Raw genomic sequence first — 11153 nt, 5'->3', positions numbered from 1 at the left:
GTCTATGGCCATGCTCCCCTGAACAAGTCCAATTCCATCTGATCTCGAAAGCTAAGCAGGGTCAGGCCTGGTTAGTACTTGGGTGGGAGACCACCTAGGAAGACCAGGTGCTACAGGCATAAAAAATAAAAAAAATAAGGGATTTTAAACTGACAAGGTCCTTGCAATCTGTGAGATCAGCCAAGGGTTATACACCGGAAACTAATATGATATTATGTGTCAACTATAATTGAATAAATAAATAAATAAATAAATAAATGAATAAATAAATTGTGATCCATCTATATGATGCTTTAAATCAAAAGACATATACAGACTGAAAATAAAGGGTTAGAAAAAGATTTTATGCAAATGGAAATGAAAAGAAAGCTGGAGAGGCAATACTCATATCAGAAAAAATAGACTTTAAAACAAAGATTGTAACCCCCCCAAAAAAAGACAAACTACTTTACATAATTATAAAGAGGTCAATCCAAGAAGAGGTTATATCAGTTGTAAATATCTTCACATCCAAAATAGCAACTAAGTATATAAAGCAGATACTAATGAACATGAAGGGAGAAATTCACAGAAATACAATAGTAGAGGGTTTTAATACCCCATTCACATAAATATATTCATTGATCATGTAGACAGAAAATTAATAATAATGGCATTAAGGGTCACTTTATATCAGATTGATGTAATACATATTTTAAAACATTTCATTCAAAAACTACAGAATACACATTTTTTTCAAGTGCACATGGAACATTGTCCAGGATAGATCACATATTAGACCACATAACAAGTCTCAAAAAATTCAAGATTAAAATCATATCAGGCAACTTTTCTGACCTCAGTGGCATGAAACTAGAAATCAGCTACAGGAAGAAAACAAGAAAAAACACAAACACATGGAGACTTAACCACATGCTACTAAATCAAAGAGGAAATCATATAGGAAATCAAGATCTACCCTGAAACATATGAAAATGAAAACTTAGCTTTTCAAATTCTGTGTGATGCACATAAGCATTTCCAAGAGGGAAGTGCATAGCTATTCGTGCCTACCTCAAAGAACAAGAAACCCCCAAATAAACAATCTAACTTACACCTAAAGGAACTAGTGAAAGAAGAACAAACAAAACCCAAAGTAAACAGAAGGAAAGAAATAATTAAGATCAGAGTGAAAATAAGATAGAAAATTTAAAAAGACAGTCGAAGAGATCAGTGAAACTAGGCGCTGGTTCTTTGGAAACATAACCAAAATTGATAAACTTTTAGACAAATTTATCAAGAAAAAAGAGAGAGAGAGTCCCGGTAAGTAAAATAATAAACGTAACTGACATCACATAAATAAAATGAATTATAAAGAATATTATGAATAATTATATTTCAACAAATTCGACATTCTAGAAAAACAGATAAATTTTTAGAAGCATGTAACCTTCCAAGACTGAACCAAGAAGAAATAGAAAATGTAAACAGATTGATTACTAGCAAATCGAAGCAGTAATAACAATTGTAAAAAAACTCCCAACGAGGACTAGATGACCTCACAGGTGAATTCTACCAAATATTTAAAGAGTAATTAATACCTATCTTTCTTAAACTATTTCAAAAAAATCAAAGAGGAAGAAATGCTTCCAAACTCATTCTATGAAGCCAGCATTACCCTGATACCAAAACCAAAGACATTACGAAAAAAGAAAAAGAAAATTACAAGCTAATATTCTTGATGAACATAGATGCAAAAATTCTCAACAAAATATTGTCAAACCAGGTTTAACAACAAATTAAAAAGATTATACACCATAACTAAGTAGGATTTATCCAGGGATGCAAGGATGGTTCGACCTCCATAAATCAATCAACATGATAAATCACATTAACAAAATGAAAAATAAAAATTGTTTGATCATCTTAATAGATACAGAAAAAGCATTTGACAAAATTCAAAATCCTTTTATGATTAAAAACTCTAAACAAAGTGGGTATAGAAGGAACATACATCAACATAATAAAGGCTATATATATGACAAATCCACAGCTTACATCATACTGAATGGCAAAAAGCTTTCAGATCAGGAACAACAACAACAACAAAAAAAAGCTCTAAGATCAGGAACAAAACACTTTTATTTACCAAGTATGGAAGTCTCAGCTATAGCAATCAGACAAGAAAAAGAAGTAAATGGCATCAAAGTCAGAAAGGAAGAAGTAAAACTCTCACTATTTGCAGATGACATGATATTATGTATAGAAATCCCAAAAGACTCCATTAAAAAACTGTTAGAACTGAGAAATAAATTCAGTAATGTTGCAGAATACAGAATCAATATACAGAAATTTGTTGTATTTCTATACACCAATAATGAACAATCAGAAGAAGAAATTAAGAAAATAATTCCATTTACAATTACATCAAAAAGCATAAAATACCTAGGAATAAATTTAACCAAAGAGTTGAAAGACCTGTGCTATGAAAACTACAAGATTTTGAAAAAGAAATTAAGGATACAAATAAATGGAAGGGTATACCATGTTCATAGATTAGAAGGATTAAAAATTTTTAAATGTCCTTACTACCTAAGGCAATATACAGATTTAATACAATTCCTATCAAAATACCAATGACATTCTTCTCAGAACTAGAACAATTAATCCTAATATTTATATGGAACCACAAAAGACCCCAAATAGCCAAAGAAACCTTAAGAAAGAACAAAGTGGGAGGCATCATGCTTTCCAATTTCAAACTGTACCACAAAGCTACAATAATCAAAACAGTATGGTATTGACATAAAAACAGATATATACATCAATGGAATAGAATAAATAGCACAGAGATAAATCCTCACTTGTATGGTCAATTAATCTAGGACAAAGGAGGCAGGGATATACAATGAGATAAAGACAGTCTCTTCAATAAATGATGTTGAGAAAACTGGAAGGTATATACAAAAAAGGAAATTAGACGACTATCTTACACTACATACAAAAATAAATTCAAAATAAATTAAAGATTTAAATGTAAGACCTGAAACCATTAAAACTCCTAGAAGAAAACATAGGCAGTAAACTCTTTGACATCAGTCTTAGTAGTATCTTTTTGGATATGTCTCCTTGGGCAAAGGCAACAAAAGAAATAATATGCAAGTGAGACTGCAATCAAATTAGAAAGTATTGCACAGAGAAGGAAACTATTAACAAAATGAAAAGACAACCTACTGAATGCAAGAAGATATTCACCAATGATACACTGGAAAAGGTATATATGTATATATATATATTATATATATATATAATATATATTATATTTATATCTATACATAAATATACACAAACACACATACACACATAAATATATATACATATATATACATACACATACATATATATATATACATACATATGCATATACATGTTTCCAAAATATATAAGGAACTTATACAACTTAACATTAAAAAGACAAAAAAATCCAATTAAAAATTGGCAGAGGACCTTAATAAACATTTCTCCAAAGAGTACATACAGATGGCCAACAGACATATGAGAAGATGCTCAATATCACTAATCACCAGGAAAATAGAAATCATCCCATTGGGATGAGATGTCACCTCACGCCTGTCAGAGTGGCTATCATAAAAAAATCAACAAATAATAAGTGCTAGTGAGGACGTAGGGAAAAGGGAACCCTCATACATTGTTGGGATTGTAAATTGGTGCAGGCTCTATGGAAAACAGTATGGAGAATCCTCAAAATATTAAAAATATAGCTGCTATACAACCCAGCAATTTTACTTCTGGGTATTATTCAAAGAAAACAAAAACACTAATCGAAAAAATATATGCACCTCTATGTTCATTGCAGCATTTTTTATAATAGCCAAGATATGGAAGGAACCTAAGTGTCCATCAATAGATGAATAGATAAAGGAATGTGAGATACACACACGCGATGGAATATTATTCAGAAATTTAAAAAAGAATAAAATCTTGCCATTTGCAACAAGATAGGTGGACCGAGAGGGTATTATACTAAGTGAAATCAGTCAGACAGAGAAAGACAAATACTATATGATTACACTTATATGGGGAATCTTAAAAAAGAATAAACAAAACAAAGCAGAAAAAGACTCATAGATGTAGAGAACAAGGTGATGATTGCCAAAGGAGAGAGGGGTGGGGGATGCATGAAATTTTTTTAAATAGGACATTAACATTTTTAAAAATCACAAGAAAAGATAACTATGGACCCAAATCCCTTATGAACATAGATGTAAAAGTCTTTAACAACATTTTAACAAATTGAATACAGCAATATACATAAAGAATAATATATTATTACCATGTAGGGCTTACCCTAGAAATGCAAAGTTGATTTAATGTCAAAAAATCAATTAATGTAATCCTCTATATTAATAGAAGAGGGAAAAATCATATGATCATTTTGAAAGATGCAAATAAAGCATTTGACAAAATTTAACTCCAATTCACACACAAAGGAAATTCTCAGCAAACAAAGAATAGACGGGACCTTCCTCAGTCTGATGAAGCATGTCTATGAAAAATCTATACCTAACATTATACTCAATGGTGAAATACTCAATACTAAGATCAGGGACAAGGCACAGATGTCTGCTCTCACAACTTTTAGTCAACACTTATACCGAAGGTCCTGGCCAGTTTATTAATAAGACAAGAAAAAGAAATAAATGGCACAAAGATAGAAAAGAAAGATGTAAAACTGTCTATTTGCAGACAACATGATTGTGCTTGCAGAAAAAAATTTTTTTAAGCTACCAGAACTCATAAGTGAATATGTCAAGTTGTTGAGGATAAAAGTCAGTATACAAAAATTCATTGTATTTCTGTATACTAGCAATGAACAATTAGAAAATGGTAGGAGGAGGGGGAGGTAGACAGGGTAAAGAGGGTCAAATATGTGGTGACAGAAAGAAATCTAACTATGCGGGATGAACACACAGTCTGCCTAACTATACATATACATATATAGTTAGGCAGTAGAAATATACTATACATATACATATACATATACATATACATATACATATACATATACACATACACTTTACTGTTAAAGTATAAAAAATAAAAATAAATAAAAAACAAAAAAATAATAACTTGTAACATCATCAGAAATAAAACAAGAATAAATTTAACAAGATCAGTCCACTCAAAACTATGAAATCTTACCTAAGGAAGTTAGAGAAAATCTAACCAAATGCAGAGATATGCCATATTCAGGAATCGGAAGATCCAGTATTGTTAAGGTGATGATTATCCTCAAATTGATCTATACATTCGATACTATTCTAATCAAAATCTAGCCTTTATTAAAAGAGAAGTTGACAACCAAATTTGAAAATGTATATGGAAAGGTAGATATATTAGAAAAGCCCGTATAATCTTGAAAAGGAAGAATAGAGTCAAATGATTTACATGATCTGATTTCAAGACTTTCTATTGAGCTATAGCAATCAAGACTGTGATATTGGTGTATGGATAAACCTATAGAACCATGAAAAAGAAGAGTCCAAAAATAGATCCACATTTACATGGTCAATTGGTTTTTTACCAAGGTATCAAAGTAATTCATCTGGAGAAAATAGTGCTTTTTAAACATGTGGTGCTTGAATTATTAAATATCTTTATGGAAAAAAGGAATACCAATCCTTATTTTGCACCATACTAAAAAATTAAGAGATCATACTCTAAATGTAAGAGGTAAAATTCTTAAAAGTCTAGAAGAAAATATAGGGAAAAAAATCTTTGTGACGCTGGGTTAGGCAAAGATTCCTTAAACAGAATGCAAAAGGCACAACCTAGAAAGGAAAAATAACAAAATAGACCTCATCTTTATTTTTAAATCACATACTTATTACACATTCTTAATTAGGTTTTTAAAGTCCTTGTTGTTTTCTGTATAACAAAAGAAATATGTTTGTTATTATAATTCAAACAATGCCATTCACAGACAGCACTAAGGAAAACATACACATTATCATATAGGATATCTACTATTCTATAACTTAGTTTTCCCTACTTGAGATAAATTGTGAACATTTTCTCTCAGCACACACATATCTAACTCATCCTTTTAAAAAGCTGCATAACAAGTCAAATAATGGTTGTTATCAAAATCTATTTAACCAGTCCATATTTATGGGCATTAAAGCTGTTTCCAATATTTTTGCTATTTCAAATGATGTTTGTACATTTATTTTTTATGTGTTAGTATTTCTGAATAATATATTACTAAATGTGTAATTATTGGTATATACACTTTAAATTGAGATAGGTTCTAGTTATTTGCTCCAAAAGGTTATATCTATTTTCATTCCCACCAATAGTGGAGCAGAATTCTTACTTTCTCATAGGCTTACCTTGTTACCTATGTAATTTTTTGTGTGTGTGGCCAATCTGCTAAATGACAAATGGTATCTCATTTTTAATTTTCATTTATTTGATTATAAATGAAGGCATGCTTTCTTTTCACATGTTTATTGACTATTATATTTTTTCTTGTGTGAATTACCTATTTTTCTATTGGGTTGTTTGGCTTTTCTTTATTGATTTTTAGGAACCCTTTGCATATTGTAGATGTTGTTACTGTTACTTCATTACATGCATTGCAAATACTCTCTCCCAGTCTACTGTTTGTCTTCAAAGTTTGTTTATAGCATCTTTGACTATTCAGAGGTTGGAAATTTTTATGTAGCCCAATGAATTGATCCTTTTTATATATATATTTTCTGCTTTCTGTGCAATAACTAGAAAATTTCTCCTTACTTCAAAGTTATAAGAAAAAGTTTAACATTTTCTTCAAGTATGTCATAAATTCCTGTTTACCAACTGTATTGGTGATGTTTTAATGCTTAAACTAGGTTTGGGGTACATAAGTGTTTTTTTGGTTTTTATATTATTCTGTTTAATCTTTTGCGTGCCTAAAATATTTCATAATATGTTTTTTATAAAGAAATAAAGAGAGGGGAAAACCTAATAAGTTTTTGATGGCGTTGCACTGCCAGAAAAAAAAATCCAAGTCTGCAAAAACAAACAAAAGAAGACTGTATGACATTATCTCTAAGCCTAAACAATCTCTAACATCTGAAATCTTCACCATCAGTAACTGGTTACTAAAGAGATAAAAATGCCAATGCCCACCTCAGACATGGTCACGAAGAAGGGTGGACAGGGAACAGTCTCTCAAAGAGTAGAACTGGGGCAACTGAAATGGCTGCCCAAGAAACTCACAAAGAGGTACTACCACATGCTACAAAATGAATGAACCTTGACAATAGTATGCTAAGTGAAAGAAACCAGTTACAAAAGATTATAGAATGTATGGTTCCATTTGTATAATATGTCCATAAGAAAGGCAGAAAGCAGATTAGATAGGGGGAAAGAATGGTGTAGATGATAGAGGCTCTGTTCATTCCCCTGGCGACCAAATCAAAGTTGTGACAGAAACGAGGAGCAAACAGCAAGGAAAAATCACCTGAAATCTGGATGAACAAGCCACACAACCAGGGAGAAATCTAAGAAATCAACTGCAACGGCAGAAATAGGATTGGGCGAGGATGGGAGGCTGCCTGGTCCCCAGCAGCTGAGTGGGACGGAGGCCATAGCAGTGGCATGGTAGCTGCAGATTCCTCTTAAAGGGGCTGCGTCTGTGAGCAGACTTTCTCAATGATGGATGTGCTCGCTCTGAACACCAGTGCTGGTTCAGCTAGGCAGGTGGCACCAGAGACCTACAGGAGAACTCTGAGTTGTTGGAGAGAGGGCCAAGGGGAGACTCGCTCTGTACAAAAGTGCTGGCGGGATCCATTGTTCCTCTGTTGAGCCCTCCCAGTACGCGGACTCAATGCCGCCATAGCTGAGATGTCATCAAAATGGATAACAGAGGTCACTCTGCCCAGAGGATTCCCTGAAATTTCGCTTCCCCCAACTCGTGGCCCCACCCAAGGTATATCCTCATATATCCTTGCATATCCTCGGCAAGTCAAGTTCTCCTTGCTGAGCAGCGCCTAGACTCACACTGGTGGCAGCTGGCCTCAGTTTCTGGTGTGGCCTTTGAGGCAACTATAAGCACAGCATCTGTAGATTGCTTGCTGAATTGTAACAGGTGACCCCAGAGGGGCACAGGCTGGGGCTAAACTTGGCCTGCAGCTGAACCCCTCTCAGGACTTTGCCATTGGACACCTATCACACAAAGCTGCACTAATAAAACCGGGAGATTTAGGAGCTTTGCTTAGTATATAGAAACAGACACAGAAAGGTAGCCAAAATGGGAAGATAAAGAAGTAGAAACTACATGAGAGAACAGAACAGAAATCCAGAAATAATGGAGTCAAGCAATCTAACAGATGCAGAGTTCAAAACACAGGTTATAAAGATGCTCAGTGAACTTAGGGGAAGAGTAGATAAATTCCGTGAGAACTTCAACAAAGAGATAAAAAAAAACATAAAACCAGTCAGGAATGAAGAACACATTATCTAAGATGAGAAGTATAGTAAAAGGAAAAAAATAAAGTGAATAAAGAAAAGGATCAAATGACCTATACAGAGGATGGGAAAGCCAAGGACACTCAATCAGAATGGCAAGAAAAAAGAAGCCAAGACCGTAGTAATAATTTAAGGAACCTATGGGACAAAATTAAATGCAAAACTGTCGTGTCATAGGGGTACCTGAAGGAGAAAAGGGAGAACGAGAAGTTGAATATATAGTTGAAGAAATAGGATGGAAAACTTTCTTAACCTGGTGAAGGAAATAGACGTCAAACCTCAGAAAGCTCAGAAAATCCTCAAAACCAGGAACCGAAAGAGCCCCACATCCAGATACATCATAATTAAAATGCCAAAGGTTAAGGACAAAGAAAAAATCTTAAAAGCAGTAAGAGAAAAGCAGCTACAAGGGAGCACCCGTAAGATGTGTGGCTGATTTCTCAAAAGAAATCATGCAGGACAGAAGGGCTTGGCACAAAATATTCGACATGATGAAGACCTAGGATCTACCACCAAGAATACTTTATCCAGCAAAGCTGTCGTTTAGAATGGAAGGACAGATAAAAAGTTTCCAAGACAAAAACAAGCTAAGGGAATTTATCATCATCAAGCCAGTATTATAGGAAATGTTGGAGGGAGTTTTTTAAGAAGAAAAAATATGTATCAAAAACAGGAATAAAGAATGGTAATAACTACATTCCTATCAACAAGTACCTCAAATGGAAAAGAATTAAGTGCCCCAACCAAAAGATAGAGTGGCTGAATGGATAAGAAAACAAGACCCCTACATATGCTGCCTACGAGAGACTCGCTTCAGATTAAAAGACACTCACAGACTAAAAGGAAGGGGATAGAAAAAGATATTGCCTTAATGGACCTAGAGGGTATTGCGCTGAATGAAATGGGTCGGATAGAGAAAGACAAATATTACATGATTTTACGTGCATATGGAATATAAAGAAAAAATAAATAACAACAATAACAACAAAAACTCATAGATACAGAATATTTTGAGGGCTACTAGATGGGATGGGGTTTGGCAAAAAAAAAAAGGCAAAGGAATTAAGAGGTACAAATGGTTAGTTGCGGAATAGACATGGAGATGTAGAGTGTAGCGTGGGGAAAATGATTAATAATGTTGTAATAAATATGTAAGGGGGAAGAGGGGTACTAGATTTAGTGTGGTGATCACTGTGAGTTATGTGGATCTCTGATCACTATATTGTACAACTGAAACTGATATATTATTCTATGCCAACTATAAGTGAAAAAACTCATTGAATTCTGCAATGTAAATACAAGATTTAATTGTCTATTATATTTCAATAAAGACAAAATTGGACATGTAAGTAACACCTATAATATTAGGTGTTAAGGAATGTACAAAATTTTTGTACTCTAAGAAAATTTTACTAAGTTAGTCAGTCTCTGGTCTCCTTTTATTCACTAATTTTTAAAAACCATCTTTTTCCTTTCTATGAACAAATATATATTCCCATAAAAATAAACGAAGGTTTTTTTTATCCAGAAAAAAATAGAATTATAAAATAATAATAAAACTGGTTACCACTTGCTACTATCAATCTGTGTGAATATTAATTTTTCTATTTGTCAGCAAAGAAAACAAACATGAAAATAAAAGAGAAGCTAATAGAAAAAAAAGACAGAAAGTGTATTAGTTGTTACCAAGGGCAGAGTGACTGTTAATGGGTACAGGATTTCTTTGGGGGGATGATTAATATCTTCTAAACTTAGACTGTGGTAATAGTTGCACAACTCTGTAAATATACCAAAAAACGTGGTATACTCATTTACCGCAAATCTGCTTTTCCATGTCATAGCATGTGTCATTACTTCATTGCCTTTCTGGCCAAATAAAATTGCATTGTGTAGATAGATTGCAGTTTATTATCCATTCATCAGGTGGTTGGCATTTGGGTTGTTTCCACTTTTTGGCTGTCATGAACAATGTTGCTATGTTCAATGTTTGTGTGGACATGTTTTCATGTCTCTTGGATACATACCTAGGAGTTGCCTTGCTGTGTCCTATGGTAATACTATATCTAACATTTCCCAGTATTCTTGCTAGCAAGCCTTAAGATGTGCTATGGGCTAGTGTCCACTGCTGTGGCCATCTACTTTCCCTTTTCCCACATAGGAGTTTACAGTCTTTTCCTTTCATCTCTACACAGGTCATGCCGGTGGTGATGGGGAGTTAAGCTTAGAACTCAAAAATGGATCACCAAAATCCTGCTTCCTGGGGCTGGAAGACACAGTGTGTTGCCTCCAGTCTTCCTTTTCCATTGCTACTATAATAACTTACCACAAACTGAAAAGCTTAAAAAAACATCCATTTAATATCTTACAGTTTCTGTGGGTCAAGGGTCCAGGCAGAACATGCCTCAACTGGGTTTTCTGCTTAGAGTCTGCCAAGGCTGAAATCAAGGTATTGGGAGATTGGGCTCTTTCCTGGACGCTCACTGGGGAAGAGCCCACTGCTCATTGAGGTGATTACATAGAAAGACTCAGTTCCCCATTTATTTGCCAGATGACCCCCTCCATCTTCAAAGCAGTAATATGCTTTGAATTATTCTTGAGTTTAATCTCTTTTCTCCTGCTGCTACTTCTTTTTAACTTCC

General features: G+C 33.7%; 1 pseudogene; it reads left to right on the top strand.

Annotated features, from left to right (window-relative positions):
- LOC112477511 lies at positions 1–119 on the top strand (annotated as a pseudogene).
- Positions 120–11153: the final 11034 nt, after the last annotated feature.

The sequence above is a fragment of the Pteropus alecto genome, unplaced genomic scaffold (genome assembly GCF_000325575.1).
Source record: "Pteropus alecto unplaced genomic scaffold, ASM32557v1 scaffold191, whole genome shotgun sequence".
NCBI classification, from domain to species: Eukaryota; Metazoa; Chordata; class Mammalia; order Chiroptera; family Pteropodidae; genus Pteropus; species Pteropus alecto.
The sequence above is the reverse complement of the archived record's forward strand: the minus strand, read 5'-3'. Positions and strand labels throughout refer to the sequence as shown.